The sequence below is a fragment of the Acinonyx jubatus genome, chromosome C1 (genome assembly GCF_027475565.1).
Source record: "Acinonyx jubatus isolate Ajub_Pintada_27869175 chromosome C1, VMU_Ajub_asm_v1.0, whole genome shotgun sequence".
NCBI classification, from domain to species: Eukaryota; Metazoa; Chordata; class Mammalia; order Carnivora; family Felidae; genus Acinonyx; species Acinonyx jubatus.
The window spans coordinates 6,592,351-6,610,027 of NC_069381.1; the positions used below are offsets into that span (position 1 = coordinate 6,592,351).

Here is a 17,677-nt window from a genome sequence, read left to right on the forward strand (position 1 = left end):
GAGAGAAATGCCAGGCTGGGACACCGCGGACAGCATTTTCTAGGATTAAATCCCTGAAATCAGCTTTTGAGACATATATATGTGTTTATTCTTTCTCAAAGTAAACCACGTGACTCATTTCCAGTTAACTGAGGGGATGGCTGGCCGGAGTTTATAAAATCACTGAACTTTCGAACTGACAGGAAACAGAAAATGCGTAGTCAAGAGGTTGCAAACCAGTTGCCCAGAAGCCAACTTGGCGATCGGACGTGTTTGTGTGGCCGATACAGGATGTCATTAATATGTGAGCCAACATTTCCGAATTTGGGAGCGCTCGCAAAAAAAATTCTTTAAAAACGCAGACGTCTGGTAGACCAGGGCCCGCATTTCGCTGGGGTGGGGGCGTGGCTGGGCGAGGGGCGGAGCTTCCCTGCCCTCCCCCCAGGTCTCCTAGGACCTCCCCCCCCACCACCCCCCACAGGCCACCCTCCACCTGCCCTGACTGTAGACCTGTGAATTCGCATCTCCTCACACGGGTCTGACCTCTTTTACAGGCAAGTGCTGGCAGGTGACCTGACTGCCCAGAGGGGACAAACCTCGAGTCAGGCGGGGAACCGTACATGCTGATCGAAGTTCTGTGCTTTTTCCTACCCCGTGGACATCCCCTCCCACCAGGGTGACCAGCTCATTCCGGTTTGCTTGGGAATTCTCTGGTTGTAGAACATAAAGTTCTTTAGCCCAGAAACCCTCTCAGTTCCAGGCAAACCGGGATCTTTGGCCACCCTCCCTCTTGCTTCCCACCCTTTTCCCCCACCGAAAAATAAAATAAGTTGAAAAATGCTTAAAGCACTGGGCCAGATGCCGTCATCGTCAGCAGCCCTGCCCCTGCTCTTTCTCCAAGCGGTGCGCAGTCCCTGGGGCAGTGGCCGGGTGGGACCCGTCGTCCTGGGCCTCCGGGGGCCCGCGTGGAGGAGCCTGGCACGCGGAGGGCCTCGGTCCCCGCGGACGCAGCGCGCTGACCCCTTTCTGCCAGATGGCAGCGAGCACCTCTGTTTGTGATTAGGGTGCTGGCTGCACTCGGAACCCAGCAAGCCCATGATGAAAGCTTCGAGAAGAACATTGTTAGAGACTTTTCATAGTTTCCCAAGTAAATATTACACTCACTGCTGCTTGAATTACTAATGCCTTGGAAGCCGCGACCGAAATCTGTTCCCAAACAGGCTCCTCTTTTTTTCTCTGTCACCTAGGCACTCGGCATTGTTGTCGAATTGTTTTTCCTGGGCTCGCTCACGGCTCAGAACATTCCCTCAGAGTGACCTCCTGGCACCTCGCGAGCCCGGATCATCTCCCAGCGCCTCTGCCCCAGCTCCTTATCCCGCAGGAGGCAGGTGATCCCCAAGTCCTATGATGTGGCCGCAGGAAGGGGAGCAGTGGAGCGCCGGCCACACATCCTCTGCAGGGACACCGGGCTCTGAACAGGCAGCCGCCGGCAGAAGGACAGAGCCCTGCCCACGCGTCCCCTGCAGGCCCCCTCCGGGGCCCTCAACCTCTTCCTCGGCCTCCTGGAGACCAAAGGGCCCTTGGGTCTTCGCCGTCTTTATTGCTGCTTATAAAAAGCTAGTAAGCAGCTGGTTTGGTTTAGAGAAGTATGCGGCCAGGGTTATTAAACAGAACCAAAGCTGAATAATGAGGAGAGGAAAGGGAAAGCAAGCCGGCTTGTACACGCAGGGACGGTGACAGCTCGTAAATCCCAGCGCCGCCTGTTTCTGCCTGGGTCTCTGGCCGGGGCGACGCCGTCCTCACCGAGCCCGAAAGAAGCCCCAGTTAGACCAATCTCATGGAGAAAACGCACTCCGCCCTCCTCGCCATCCCCCTTCCCGTGTGTTGTCCCACACGTACTCGTGACATTGGGGTCAGATGAGTCAGAGTCCTTGGGGGAGGCTGGTCACACAGTAGATGGCCGTGGGAGAGATGGCCAGACGGTAAGGAGGAAGGGGCTGAGCGACCTCAGACAGCTCCCTGCAGTGAGAGGCGCTGAGATCACCGATATCCCGCGAGGGCAGAGGGCGCACTGGGGACAGGGGGCTTGGTGGTCACCTCGGCTGGAACAAAGCTGCCAGCCCCCTGGGGTCCTAGAGCCTTCCAGAGAGGAAAAGCCCGGGACGTGTGGGCTCAGGACTGGACTGTGGGGGTAAATGATCCCTCCTCCCGCTCTAGGGGTACCTGTGTCACACTGGGGGGCCAGGATTCAGTATAGCACGTGGGTGGGCGCAAAGGGAGGAGAGAGGATGGGAGTGTGGCACCGTCTTCTTGTCAACCGTATAATCCTCCAACCCAGCTCTGGAGGGACCTTGTCCCACATCTGAGAGAGAGAAGCCACAAAAGGCAGAAAGAAGTGAAGCGTAACTCCTTAGAATCTGCTAGAAACTGAAGAGAGCGTGGCCTGTGTGCTTAGGGTCTTATACAAGGATCCCAAAACGGGTGGGCAGAGGCTCACATCTCTTTCACTTCTGCTAAAGCAACATATAAAGAAATAGGAAGAAGATGGGGCCGCCGAGGAGACGAGGAGGGGTCACAGACAGATACAAACCACGGAGACCCGACAAGGTCAGCTGAGGGCAGGGCAGGGGTGTTCAGGGTGGTGCCGTTACAAAGGTGACCCACTGGCCTGTGTTGGTCACCTAACAGCTTGTCACAAGGCCATCAAAACAGGGGTAGCGATCAAGAATAAATACCAAGAAGGGCGCCTGGGTGGCTGAGTCGGTTAAGTGTCTGACTTCAGCTCAGGTCATGATCTCATGGATCGTGGGTTCGAGCCCCGTGTCAGGCTCTGTGCAGACAGCTGGGAGCCTGGAGCCTGCTTGGGATTCTCTCTCTCTCTCTCTCTCTCTCTCTCTCTCTCTCTCTCTCTGTCTCTCTCTCTGCCCCTCCCCTGCTTGCTCCTTCTCTCTCAAAATAAATAAACTTAAAAAAAAAAAAAAAAAGTAAACACTGAGAATCCCCAAATGCCCTTTTCCCCTTTTTAGGTTGGTCCCATTCTATCTTGTGAGACCAATTCTGTGACCGTTGACTCCAGTAACAAAAAAGAAATGGGGGGCCTGTATGGCCTTTATTCCTTCCCTTTCATTCTCCTGAGCATGCCACGGTTACCATAGTTCACAGAGGCAGCCGTCTGCGACACACGGGACATTTCTTAAGCTGGGTCTTCTCTGCAGATAGGTTGAGGCTCCCTGTGGCCCCCGCGCTGTGAAGCACCAAGGACTACCCCTCCCCCACTCCCCAGTCCTGGGACCAAAAAACACTGAAATCCAAGGCAGCCCTGCGGGGGGGGGGGTGCCGCACGGGGCCACTGATCAGGCGGCCAAGAGCCCAGGAGCACCCACACCACAGGGACACACGGGGGCTGCAGCTGGTAAATCTGTGCCCTGTGCCGCCCAGGCATAAACCCAGGGGCTATTGGAGCCAGCCTGGCAGAGGAGAGCCTCCCCGGCGACAGTGAGGATGCAGGCAGCCCCAGCATCCCGCCAGAAAAACTGAGGATGGCGGGGGGGGGGGGGGGCCAGGTTCCGGAGACCCCAGCCATCGGGCTCATTATGACTCTACTCTTCCCCTCCTGTCTCCTTCCCCGAACACCAGATAGAAACGCCAGTTACACGGGGCACAAAAGGATAGTGTGCCTTTCTTTTTAAATCAAGATCACTGCCTGCCCCCTCCCCTTCTATATATGCTTTCCAGTTCCTGTCTTGACACCTACTGGCTTGTGGGACAGGGAAGGTGCCTTCTCTGTGTTCGCTCCTCCCCAGAGCTGCTGGCGAGAAGGGCCACTCAGGTCTCTCAAGAACCGAAAATGCCATTGGCTCCAGTCCAGGAGAGAACATAGGGTACGATTCCATGTATACAAAGTACACAACCAGGCAAAACTAAGCGAGGCCGTGAGTGGCGAGCACAATGGTTACCCCCTCGGGGTCCAGTAACGAGGAGCGGGGACCAGGGGGCCTGGGGAGAGGGTGCCGCCCGTGTGCCGTTGCTTAGTCTGGGTCCTGGTGAAAGATGCATCCGGCCGGTGACAAGAAAATTGAACCCTTATGGCTTGTCCACGTTCTTCGCCACATGAAATGCCAATACGAAGTTTGAAAAACCTATCGGCTCCAACCGTACAACAAAAGTAAAATAAAATCCTGGGAGACCGAGGTCTTGCTTGACTTGGTTCTGCCTGGGTGCAAAGCGCGGAGTCGTAGGACCACGGAAGCGAACAGCTGCCCCGCAAGAGAAGCTGAGATCTGCTTTTTGGGTCACTGTTTTCCCAGGTGGTTGGGAGGTGGGGGGCACGGTTGACTCATTTTCCTTGCTCCTCCCTCCTGCTCCGTCCCCACCGTGTGGGGCTGGATGGGGGCCAAGGGCTGGAGAATTTGGGCTGTTGCTTTGGTAATGCTTAAATATTGGCTTCGAGTTATAATGGTAACATAAATAAGCAGGAGCCTTGGGGAGGTCAAAGCGGCCCAGCCTGTTGTCCCAGATCCCTGGTCAAAGCCCATGCACCGCGGTGGCTCAGCTCACCGAAGTCTCTAGGTCTCTCCAGCTAGGACAGAAGATAGGTTAGGGGCTGCACGTGCCCCAGATGCTCAGGGACCCATTCTCCACGCTAGATGTCCTGTCTCAATAGACTCTCCTAAGATTCTTGCTCACGGTGGTCTGGCGATATAGTGGCCAGGAACCCGAATCGGGGGCCTGGGGAAAACTTTCTCCGTCTCTGAAGGCGGGGCGCGCACGGGGGCAGCTCGTAGAGCTAAGATCACTGCTATCAGCAGCCCTGCTTGCTTTTCGGAAGCCCAGGGCAAAGGAAATTGAGTCGTTTCTAGAGGGTACGTCCAGGGACCGGGAGCCGGGGAAGTGAGATGCACGGCGGCGGCCGAGCAGATGAGGCCGCTGGTCCAGGAGGCAGAACAGAGTCTTGCCCAAGATAAATTCTGAATTCCAATCCTCGCTCTTTGCAACCAAAAAGGCCTCGGATTTGGAGGCGTACAGCAAGCCCTTGACTCCTCTGGGCCTCGGTGTCCCCGTCTGTAAGCCATCGAGAGAGTGGGACTCCGGCCCTGGGAACGAGTCCCTTCGAAGCTCCTCCCAGCAGGCCCTCCCCACGCAGATGTTCAGCGTGCTCGCCCGGCCCGTTCCAAAAGCATCCAGATAATAAACCTCCACCGAAGTCTTGGCTCCGAAGGTCAGCTCGTCCTGCTGTGTGTGTGAGGGAGGAGAGAGCACACAGACTTGGGCAGGGGTGGGGTGGGGACAGCTCCCTCTGGGCAAACGCTGAGCCCTGGGCGGTGCTGGGAGGAGCCCGGAGTGTGTGACCACCGGCATGAGGTCATCGCTGCCCTCCCCCTGGGGCGTGATGTGTCAGCAGGCTGAGAGGGGCCTGGAAGCCGTGATTCATGGCGGTGAACATTCCTCCCGCAGACCTCAACCCTCAGCCCACGGCTGCCCTTCCCAGCTGCCTCCTTGTGTTCTCTCCCTCCGGCTCGGTCCTCCTAAGGCTCCAGCCGCAGGCAGCCAGGAGGGCGTGGGGTGACACAGGGCACCATGGGGGCCGGGTGTCCCCGCGGAGGCTGGCAATGCTCCTTTTGACCCGCTGGGCCCCTGCAGGGCCACAGGCAGCACAGTGATGCTAGCGGTCGTTCACGGGACACCTCCTATGTGCTGTGTGTCCAATGCTTGCGGTGACAGCTGTCCCTTGAGGGGGTGTTTTTGTCTCCCGGGACGGCCCATGACAAAGTGCCACAACCCGGGTGAGGAAAACAACATATATCAGTTCTCCGGGTCCAGGAGGCCACAAGTCAGATGTCAAGGTGCCGGCAGGCCCACGGTCCCTCCAAAGGCTCCGGGGGAGAATTCTTCCTGGCCGCCTCCAGCTCCTGGAAGCTCCAGGTATCCCGTGGCTTTTGGCCACATGACTCCACTCTCCGCTTTGCTCTCGGGTGGCCTTCTCCGCTCTGTTCACGTCTCTCTGTGTGGCCTCTCGTCTTCTTACAAGGACACCAGCGGGCAGATTTAGGGTCCACCCTCAGGCCAGGGTGATGTCAGCACGAGATCCTTAACCGATTACATCTGCAAAGGCCCGACTTCCCAGTAAGGTCCCAGGGGTGGAGGCGAATTTGCGGATCCCCTTTTTTACCGATGAGGAAACGGAACGGGCAAAGTGGTGGTTCTTCAGTCCGTCCCATCCCACGTGGTGCCACGACCCACCCCGCTGTGTCCGCTGACACCCGGACACATCCAAGCAGGAGGGGAGCCACGTGGGAAATCTCAGCTCCCGGGAGCAAAGCACGGTCCCACACGCCAATCATCCTCCAGCTTCAGTTGCGGGCGAATCCCCGAAAGGAGGCTGTAAAATCCTTCGCGGGTTCTGACCCAGTTGGCTGGCGGGGAGGGGAGAGCCACACCGTAAACAAGGCCCCAAACCGCATGTGACTCGGCACAGGCAGGTTCCGACGGTCCGACACCGCGTCCTGAGAATCCCAGACGCATCCATTGAGACCAGACCCCGGCCTGGAGATCAGCCCGTCTCCGGCTCAAGGTAGGAGCAGAGAGCACAGCTCAGCCGGGGAGACTCATCCCCCGTCCACGCCAGGCGAGCCCCGCTGGGGCCCCGCGGGGACCAGGAGCCCTGGGCCCGCGGCAGGCAGCTTGCACTGAGCAACCCAAGGTCAGCTTTGGATTCAAACTCCCGTTCCTGAAGGAGCCAAGGCAGGCTCGTTCTGGGAGAGCCCCAAGGCAGCTCTGGGCTCTGCCCAAACCCCAGCATGGGGGATGCGGAAAGGCCCAGAGAGGGAGCCAAAACCCTCTTTCCCCTTTACCATTCCAGCGCAAAGAGCTTTTCCCCAGGCCCAGCCCGTTCCCGTGCTGGCGTCACCTGCGCCTCCTCGGTGCCAAGCGACCATGGAGACCCAGCGCTCGCTCTCCCTGCCAGCAGGGGTCCCGGCCACGCGCCCCATGCAGCGCAGCTCCGTCCCACGGCCCAGAGCCCCGAGCAAAACAGGTACAGCTGGTGAACAAGACGTCCTTGGCATCTCACCCAAGCCTCCTTTTCCAGGTCCCACGAAAATACATGAGCTCAGCTTCTGGACCAGTGGCCCAGGTTTCCGTGGGGCCCCTGCCGCGGGCAGTGGCCCTGCGGGCGACCGTGCCTAGAATTACCTCTGACTTACAATCTGCTTGCAGGCCCCAAACTCTCTGAGGTTTAAGAAGGGAGAAAGCAGGGGGCACCTGGGTGGCTGAGTCGGTTAAATGTATGACTTTGGCTCACATAGTGATCTCACAGTTCCTGAGTTCGAGCCCCCCCATCGGGCTCTGTGCTAACAGCTCAGAGCCTGGAACCGGCTTGGGATTCTGTGTCTCCCTCGCTCTCTGCCCCTCCACTGCTAGTGCACGCTCTCTCTCTCTCAAAAATAAATAAACATTAAAAAAATTTTTTTAAGGGAGCAAGCAGGAGTAAAGGGAAGAAAAGGAGTCTCACCAGCAAGCAGGCCCTGTGGAATGAGGGTGCATCCTAGGATCCCTGCGAATGGACAGCTGCTGTGTTTTTATTTCGTATTAAGGTGAGATTCACATAACATAAAATGAACCATTGTAAAGGGAAGAATTCAGTGGCATTTCGCAGAGTGTTTCTTCACCCTGTGGTGCAACGATCACCTCTACTTACTTCCCACTCGTCCCCCCAAAAGAAAACCCCTTACCATTAAACGTTCCGCCCCACCTCCCTCCTTCCCGGCCCCTGGCATCCACCAATCTTCATTCCGTCTCTACGGACTCACCTCTTCCGGACACTTCCTATAAGTGGAACCATACAGTATGTGACTGGACGTCTGTTATTTTCACCGGCCGGCCCCTCAATTCCCTGTTCCCGATCGGAGCGCGGGTATTTCACTTTGGGGACGGCATCCCACCCCACGCCCCTCAATCCGCGTGGCTGCCCCCACCCACCGCTCGCAGGTGGCACGTGACCCAAGCTTCGCAAATCGGGCGCCATGATTGGCTCAGGGATGGGCTCGTGACTCACTTCCAGCCAATGAGAGCAGCCGCAGGACTTAACCTGGAGCCGGCGTCCGGGCCGGGCGACAGGAATGGCCGGGGCCCTCTGTTGCTGCTGTGCGGGGAGCGCCCACCTGAGAATGGAGCCCACACGGAGGGAGGTGGAGACAAAGGCGGAGTTCTTGCCGACATGGGCTGAGCACCTGGATTCAGCTCTTCCTGAAGGCAGAGCTGTCCCCAGACGCCGCAGTTTTGAAAGCTGATAACTACCTTTTGTGCTCCAGGTAGTTGAAACTCGGTTTCCGTGACATGGAACCCACACAGTCCCCGTGGCAGACGTGACTCTATTTCACTCTCCTGTCTTTGCACCTCCCCATCCCTTATGGAATAAACACAACTCCGTAGCAAGGAGCCTGAGGCCATCCTGATCAGCCCCTTGCTGCCCTCCTTTATCCTTTGTACGGCCCAGCTCTCATTTAATATGCCAGCCACACAACTCACACACACACACACACACGCATGTGCACTTGCACACCCATGATACTTTCTCCAGCCTTTGGGCACACACCTTCCTGCCTTCTTTGCCCAGAATGCTCTCATCACCCCCAGCCTGACCCCCCCCCCCCAATGCTTACTCATCCTTTATCACACGGTTCAGGCATCACCTCCTCCAGAAAGCTTCCCCTGACTAATTGCCCCACCTCTCCTCCAGCTGGAAGCCACATCCGGGGCTCCCCGCAGCCCTGTGTATGGCTCAGTGCCAGCACCGGCCTGTGTGGTGTTTTTAATGACCTGTCCATGCCTCCTCTCCACCCAACACGGTCAGACGGGGGTCCTTTCAAGCTGCATCTGTGCCCGGCTCACTGCTGACCAGCTCAATGCTTGGGCCACAGCAAGGCCTCAATGCGTGTCTGCTGAATAAATGAACGAACCAAATGTCTTGGGACGCACTGTCAGAGGAGGTCATCCGTCCGTCGTCCCCCCTTCCTCACCGGCTGGTTCTGATTTGCAGAGAAGCCGAGGCAGTGGGGTCAGGCCTCTGCCTGCCTCTTGCCAGCTGGCCCCATGAGCTTTGATTCAGTGTCTGGGCCTCCGTGAGCAGAGAGGAGCTCAGAAGGTGACGTTGGCAGAGATAGGACCAGAAGCCTCCTCGGCTCATTCTTCTTTATTTCTGAGGCTCCCAGAAGGGACCGTCCCCCCTGGATGCCATTGAAGGTGTGAACAGCGGCGTGGGCCCGAGCTGGATGCCTCAGGGCTGCCTGGGAAGCGGCTAGCCAGGGAGCGCAGGAGCCAGAGGGTGAACATTCATATGTGCCTCGACCCGAGTTGCAGGCGAGATGAGTTATGACTCCGGGGACAATCCCCTTCCTCTGCCAGTCCTTCCATTTCCTGGCGAGGGAGCAGAAGTTGTCTCTCTGGACACGTCCTGCCTCCATGCTTCCCGTCCTGCCACGTGCTGCCTCTGGCACCACTCAGAGACCCCGCAAGTGCCCAGCCAGACTCCCCCCCCCCGCCCCGCCCACCCCCCCCCCCCTGCAGAAGACTGCCAGGCCCACCTCTGAAAGTTTTTTGGTGGCAGGGTTACCGTGGAAGATTGCTTCTCAGGGATTCCTTTTTTCGGGAATAGTCTATGACTTTGGGGGGAAGGGTGGCGTTTCATTCGTTCGTTTATCCGCCAGCATTCATCCAGAGCCTTCCACGGGCCAGGCTCTGTGCTAGGTGATGCGTAGGGCACAAACACGGAGGCCATTTCCACCCTGGAGCCACAACACTAAGTTGAAAACGGGCGCCTGGGTGGCTCAGTCAGTTAGGCATCCGACGCTCAGTTTGGGCTCAGGTCACCATCTCACGGTTTCCTGAGTTGGAGTCCCGCGTCGGGCCCCGTGCTGACAGTGCAGAATCTGCTTGGGATTCTCGCTCTCTCTCCCTCTCCCTCTCTATTCCTTCCCCACTCTCTCTGTCTCTCTCAACATAAGTAAATAAACTTAAAAACAAAAAGAATGAAAGAAAGAAAGAAAGAAAGAAAGAAAGAAGAAAGAAAGAAAGAAAGAAAAGAAAACAAGATTTTACACCTGCCCTTAAGTGAACAGTTTGCTCCTAAAGGGAAAAACAAAACAACGAAACCTGATTCCAGGCAAAGGGAGATTTCGCTCCACCCGTGAGAGAGAATGTGCTCCCGAGAAGGGCACGCTGAAGGTGTGGTTCCTTCCCGGCCTGGAGCCCCGGTGACGTCATAAACACCAGACCAGAGAGAATGTTCCAAGTGGCCCCCCATGGCCTGTATCACCTCTCCCAGAGGATTTGTGAGGGAGCCTCACAGGGCAGGGCCTGGTCTCGGAGGTCACTGGCTCCCTCGTGACAGCTGACTCTGCTCCAGGGAAGAGGAACTGGAGAAATTCTAGAAGCAGGAGAGGATCACCTTCCAAACGGCCTCTGCCTTCAGAGGCCACCTCTGGAGCCGGACAGCCCAGCAGGCTGGAATCCTGATTTCTGTCTTGTTCTCCGCTATGTCTCTCTGAAACACCAGATCACAAAGCCCCACAATTTCCCCGTAAAGTTTAAGCTTGCAGGCCACGCGGCATCTGTGGCCACCGCTCCACTCTGCCACGGCACAGCCACGGCAGCCTTGTTCACTGTGGAAGGAATGGCCACGGCCGTGTCTGAACAACAGGCTTGCTTTATGGACGCTGAACTTTGAATTTCCTGTCATTTTCAGATGTCACAAAACATTATTCCGCCGCTGATTGTCCTTCCCCAACCATTTAAAAACGTGGAAACCATACCTAAGCTGTAGGTGTTGCAAACAGATGGCGGTCGGGATCTGGCCTCACAGGCTGCGATCGGCCGACCTGGGGACCACAACCCCCGGGATCAGACGCAAACACGGGGCTCCTGACACCGCCGATCAGGGTCCCCTGGCCCCCTCATGGACCCCATCTAACGTCTGTACTTCTCCGTTCGTGCTGCTCTTGTGGCTTCTTCTGGAACATTCTTCCTCCCTTTCCAAAACTTGATTGTTCTTTTGCTTTGTAGTTTTTATTGTTTAAGTTTATTTATTTTGAAAGAGAAAGCATGAGTCGGGGAGGGGCAGAGACAGAGGGAGAGAGAGAATCCCAAGCTGGCTCTATGCTGTCAGCACAGAGCCTAGCGCGGGTCTCGAACTCCCAAACCACGAGATCACGACCTGAGCCAAAGGCAAGAGGCAGACCCTTAACTGACCGAGCCACCTGGGTGCCCCTCCAACACTTGTTAAGTCTCACTTCAGGGGTCCCACTTCTGGGGAACCTCTCCTGATATCAAGTCAGGTTAGGGTACTCTTTGCGGATCAGGCCTCAAAACTAGGCCCTTAGTGAGCTTGTTCCTTGGTCTCCGTCATCAGCCTATAAGGTCCCCAGCACCGGGTCTGGGCCTTTCGTCCCCTGTCCCGGCACCTCTGCGGCACATGGGATAGAATATGTGCTCAGTAAATGCTTGTTGGACTGATTTATTCCCCCCCATCCCCCTACCTCCCTCCTCCTCCTCTCCCTCCCCTCCTCTGTCCCCCTTCCCCCTCCTCCTCCTCTCCCAGCCTCTAAGGTTGGTGGCCCTGAGGGCTCAGGCTCAAAAAGTCTCCTTTTCTCCACTTGCCCTCTCATCTTATGTGACCTCACCCTACAATAGGGCCACCTACGCGGTGACAAGTCCCAAACGTGTATCACTCCCGACTTTTCCCATGGACCCCAGACCCAGACATCCTGCTCCCCACTCATGTCTGCGCGGCTTTGGGGTGGCCATCTTGAGTATTCCACGCCGCACACCTGTCCCTCTTAGGCTTCCCCATCTCGGTCAACGGCAGCACTAATTCTCCGGGTGCTGAGGCCGACACCACCCCCCGCCCCCAAGTCCTCTCTTCCCCTCACAGCCCCGGTCGAACCATCAGAAACCCCAGCCGGCTCTATCTCAAATACAGGCAGCACCTTCATGCCCCCACTGGTCCCAGCCACCAGCCTGCCGCCTAGATAAGTGCAGGGGCCTCTAATGGCCCCCTACCTCCGGGGCCCTGCTTGCCCCCCACCTCTCTTCACACGGTGGCCAGGGGGGCCCTGTTGCCACAGAAGCTCAAACCCTCTGGTGGTTCCCATCTCATGGGGCTGCTCCGAGTGTGTGCCAGGCACTATTGCTGCTCATTACCCCTCACCACAGTCCTCAGGTGGGACCCGAGAAACAAAGGCACAGAGAGGTTAGGAAGCTTTCCCGGGGTCACACAGCAGTGATAAAGCTCCATTCCTTAAGATGGCCTTCCTGATCACACCCCTCCCTCCCTGGTATCCGCTCCTCCCTTAGCCCCAGCCACACTAGTCCCCTCCTTGTTCCTTTCTTTCTTTTAAATTTATTTAGTTTTGAATACGCAATGCAGGCATCGGCCCAGGATTTAAGATGTACACAAGGGAAATACGGTAAGCCTCTCTCCAACCCCTGTCCTCAGCCACTCACTCCTCCCCGAGGCAGACTTTAGAGCTCATTTTAAAATAGGCAGGGGGCCCGGGCGGCCTAGTCAGTCAAGCATCCGACTCTTGGTTTCTGCTCAGGTCAGGATGTCACATGAGATTGAGCCCCATGTCGGGCTCTGTGCTCACAGCACAGAGCCTGCTTAGGATTCTCTCTCTCCCTCTCTCATTGCGCCTCCCCTGCTCTCTTTCAAAATAAATAAATAAACATTAAAAAAAAAATTTTTTTAATAAAATAAGGGGCACCTCGGCTGCTCAGTCAGTTAAGGGTCCAACTCCGGCTCAAGTCATGATCTCACAGTTTGTGAATTCGAGCCCCACATCGAGTTCCGTGCTGACAGCTCAGAGCCTGGAGCCTGCTTCGGATTCTGTGTCTCCCTCTCTCTCTGTCCCTCCCCAACTTATGCTCTGTCTCTCTCTCTCTCTCTCTCTCTCTCGCAAAATAAACATTTTTTAAAAATAATAAAATAAAATAAAATAGACGAGTAAATACACAGCTACAGCAAGCTTAGAACTCACCGTGCTGCATTTTGCTCTGCTGAGCGTATTCCTGGATTTTTGCCCCCCTCCTTGCTTCTCAAACACATCAAACACACACCGTACCCCAGGCCCTTTGCAAACTGTTCCCCGGCTAGAGAGTGCTCCTCCCAGCTGTGCACACCCCCTCCCTCGCTTTCTCTGTCTCAGTTCAGAGGTCACTTTTCCAGAGAACCACCCTGGCACGTAGGTCCCGGCTTTTTCTTTCTCAAGGGTCCTCTTACCTCCTGCTCAGGGGCCCGTGTGTCCTCAGGGCCTAGGCCAGTGCTTGGCCCGGAGTAGGGAGGGGCTCAGTAAACACTGGGTAAGGGGTGGTCACTCCCAACAGGACAAATCTGAGGACTTGGATCTTGGAAAATGCTAACTACCTGTATAAATGAAGGAAGGGAGGAACAAGCGAGCAATTGCATGAATGGTTAAGTATCAACCCTATCACCAAGAGCCATGGTTCTCGCCCTGGCTGTGCCGAGTCCCCGGGGAGCTTCAGAAAACAAGGGGGCCTGGACCCCACCCCGGACCAATTGAAACAGAATCTGTAGGGAGTGAAGCCCGCCCGAGCATCCTTGGGTTTTTGCAAATCTCTGCCTCCCACCCCACCCTGGGATTTGGATGCACGGAAAGGGTCCAGAAGAGCTGGCTGAAGACCCACCATCCCGGGGGGCCCCCATCCAGGAGATAAAAGGAGTTGCCTCTGTATCAGTCTTTCCAGTCTCGCGTGCCGGGCCGCGCACCTGCCACGTTGGATCACCTCGAGGCCCGTGGGAAAGGTGGCATCTCAGGCCCCGTTAAAGTCTGCACCGTATCCGGCGGTTCCTGGCACATCCCGGCCCCCCGCAGCGCTGCCCCGGCACGTGTCACAGGCACAGGGTCATCCCACCAGGGCCTGGTGTCCCACACGCCCCGTCCCAGGGCGCTGGCTGCCCCGGAAGGACCTCACTTTCCTCATGAGCAAATAAGGGGACCAGAGAAGATGATCCAAATGTTTCTGCTCCAACGAGTGGCACCCGGTAGACCGAGGCGGCAACAGGCATGGAAACGATGAGACTTCGTGACCCCACAGGCCGGGACCAGAGAAGTCAAGGACACCGGCCCAGAAAGAACCAGCAAGTGTCTGCTCCGCTCAGACCAGAGGCCGGAAGCCCACTGGTTGGTACCCAGTATGCAGGGAGCACCCCCTCCCGCCATCGGGCAGCCTCATCCGCCCTTGGCTCCCTCGGCCTACCCCGCCCAGTGCCCGGCTGTCCAAAGCTCTCCTCCGAGCCCATCCGCAGCCCCAGGAGCCAGGATGCAAACCCACCTCCGCATTTCCCGACAAACCCGGGAGAGAGGCAGGGAGGGGGAGCTCGCGGACGGCGGGGAGGGGGAGGTGGTGGCCGCTCCCTGCAGACCACTTCCTACGACTTTGATCTTGTAAAAAATCAAGCCCAGGGAACATGTCTGTGACCCCCAGGATGCTTTCCTCAAGCTCCACGAGGAAGCTGCCTCGTGTCACGATCTCTCTGTTTCTGCCTCAAGCTCCGGCAACCTGAAGAGGAAAGTGTGGGTCTCAGGGCGTCCCCTGGAGCCCTGGGCCCGTCCCCGCCACCCCACTGGTCATTCCAGCAGCCCAGGACCCCTGCAAGAGTCAACAGAGCATCCTCCACACGCTAGGTCCCACCAGAGGGCTCTGCCATGTTATTTCTTCTGAAACAACCATCCTAGAAGATTCACGACCGCCATCACAGGGAAGAGAAAGTTTGGGCTGGTTTAGGTAACCAAACACAGCCATACAGTCAGGAAGTAGGGCTGGGATTTGAACCCAAGACCTTTACCTTTTCCCCAGAAGCCGTAATTTCTCGATGCTCGCGTCTGATCGTCACAGGACCCAAGGGGGCCGGTCCTTCTGGTAACAAGGGAATTATATTCCACCCACAGCTGCCTCCAACTGGAAGGACAGCATTGCTGTTGACAGCGGTCAGGAAGTTCTACGGGAGGAGCAGGCTCAGACGGGAAGGCGACAGTGGTTTTGCAGAAATTAAGGTTGAGCTCCCGACTGGGCATCCCAGCAAGGCTGCGGGACCGGTAGACGTGGGGGTCTGGAGTCAGTGGACGGTTCAGGCTGGACTGATGGCTGGGTGGCACGTGGGGGTGACCAGAGGAGAAGGGGTCCAAGAACCAGGCCCTTCGGCCTTTCCTGACCCCTGCCACCGCTGATCTATTCTCTGTCCCCATGGACTCGCATGACCAGCACCTTTCATATCAGTGGAATCGTACAACACGGGGCCTTTTGTGCCTAGCTTTCTCACATTACGTAGTGTTTTCAAGGTTCATTCATGTATCGGGACCTCATTCCTTTTTATGACTGAATAATAAATAGTCCATTGTATGGTTGGGCCACATTTTGTTTATCTATTCCTTTGTCGATGGACATTGGGTTTTTTCCACTCTTTGCCTATCACGAATAACGCTTCTACGAATATTTGTGTGCAAGTTTTAGCACCAACATTTGGTTTCAGTTTTCTTGCGTGTATACCTAGAAGTACAATCGCTGGGTCATATGGAGACTCTATGTTTAACTTCTTGAGGAACCGGCAGGCTGTTTCCCACAGTGGCCGCACCATTTTACAATCCCCCGGCCGGGTGTGAGGGTGGTCGGGACTTTCTGAACTGTACCTGCTCATTGCCCTGATCTAATCCCTTTCGCGTGCACGCGTGTGTGGGGGTTGGGGGGGGATCCACTTCAACAAACCCTGACTCTTTAGACTCGAACTTCGGAGAAGCCAGTCTCATTGAGCAGGCTACGGATTATCATGGCCGCCTGCAAGCTCCATGATCTGGATCAAGTTCACTGAGAGAAGGGGCAGGAGGCCCCAGGAGCCCCCATAATGCTCTCGTTTCCAGGGTGGGAGAGGAAAAAAAAAAAAAAAAAAAAAAGCCTGCTTGCTCATCAAAACCACAAGGGAATGTCCAGAATAGAGAAATCTAGAGACACAAAGTAGATCAGTGGTTACGCAGGACTGGCGGCAGGGCATAGGGGGATAGACAGGGGGATCTAAAGGCTACACGGCTTCCTTTTTAGGTGATAAAAACTTCTCACGTTGACGGAGGTGATAGTTTCATGTATTTGCATACACTAAAAACAATCGAAGCACACACTTTAAATGGGTGATTTGTATGACCTGTGAATTATAGCCCCAAAATAATCGTTCAAAAAAAAATAAAATAAAGTAAAACCCACACACAAGGGAGACTGGAAAAACTCTGGGGCAGAAGCCGAAGAAATAAAGTTCTCCGGAGGGACCCAGGCTAAGAAAACAGTAGGAAAGCCCGGTTTTCAAGTCCAGGTTTGCAGTGCGTTCCTGCAGTCTCGGCCTTGGCCTTGACCTCATGCACATCTCTTAGGTTTGTGCCTCAACTTTCCCCCCCTGGAGGAGTCGGAAACCTCCGCAGATCTCAGAGAGGGTGGGGGAAAGGAAGACAGAAAGGAGGGAGGGAAGGACGGGGCGGCGCCTGGGTGGGTTAACATGGTCTTGGCCGCCCCCTGGCGGTCACTGGGGACTGAGCCACAGAAAGGGGCATCTGGAGGGACCAGCCAGGGCTCCCTCCCAGCCCGCAAGGATACCTCGGGGGACTGGGCCCCCTTGCACCAAAAGAAGCCCCCTTTTTAATTTGTAAACCCACTTTTATTATTATGAGACATTTATATGGAGAATCTCAAATATATTTTTTTAAATACAGAAATGGTCTAATGAACCAACCGCCACCATGAACCTCCCCTTGGATGATTAACCAACTGGTGGCCAATCTCATTCTCATTTCATCTTGACCCCAAATAATACAGATGAAGGGAATGGATGGAGGTCAGTACAGTTCCCTACATCTGTATTATTTTAAAGCAAATCCCAGAGAGCACATTACGTATCTGTAAATATTTATGCGTAAATATTTGCACAAGAGATAAGGACTCTTTCTTTTTTTTTTAATTTTTTTTTTAACGTTTATTTATTTTTGAGACAGAGAGAGACAGAGCATGAACGGGGGAGGGTCAGAGAGAGGGAGACACAGAATCCGAAACAGGTTCCAGGCTCTGAGCCGTCAGCACAGAGCCCAACGTGGGGCTCGAACTGACGGACCGCGAGATCATGACCTGAGCCGAAGCCGACTGCTAATAAGGACTCTTTCTGACATCACCACAAGACTATTATCACACGTAAAACAATTTTCTTCAACATTATTACATTTACAGTGTCATGTTATCAACAGTTGCGTCAATGCCAAACATGTTTCTTTCTTTCTTTTTCTTTTTCTTTTTTTTCAAACAATCTGCATCCGGATCCACTGAGATTAGTTGATGTGCCATTCAAATTTCTCTTTATCTACAGCCTCTCTGTTCATCCTGCAACTTGTTGAAGAAACTTGCTTTCCTATGTTCTCCAGCTTTATTGCGATATAATCAGCAAATAAAAAAAATGTCTATATTTAAGGGGAAGATTTGATGTGTGTATACATTGTGGAATGATGACCAAAATCAGGCTAATTAACATACCCATCACTTTACAGAGTTGCCTCTGTGTGTGTGTGTGTGTGTGTGTGTGTGTGTGTGTTGAGAACACTGAAGATCTGTTCTTTTAGTGTCTTTCTATTTGAACACATAATCTTTTTTAATGTTT

General features: G+C 55.3%; 1 long non-coding RNA gene across 1 annotated transcript; it reads left to right on the forward strand.

The window, feature by feature from the left end:
- Nucleotides 1-832: 832 nt before the first annotated feature.
- LOC128312537 (uncharacterized) lies at nt 833-7,580 on the forward strand. The gene is made up of 3 exons (XR_008291948.1): nt 833-6,550; nt 6,839-7,012; nt 7,452-7,580. It is a non-coding gene; the product is annotated as an uncharacterized LOC128312537 (long non-coding RNA).
- Nucleotides 7,581-17,677: the final 10,097 nt, after the last annotated feature.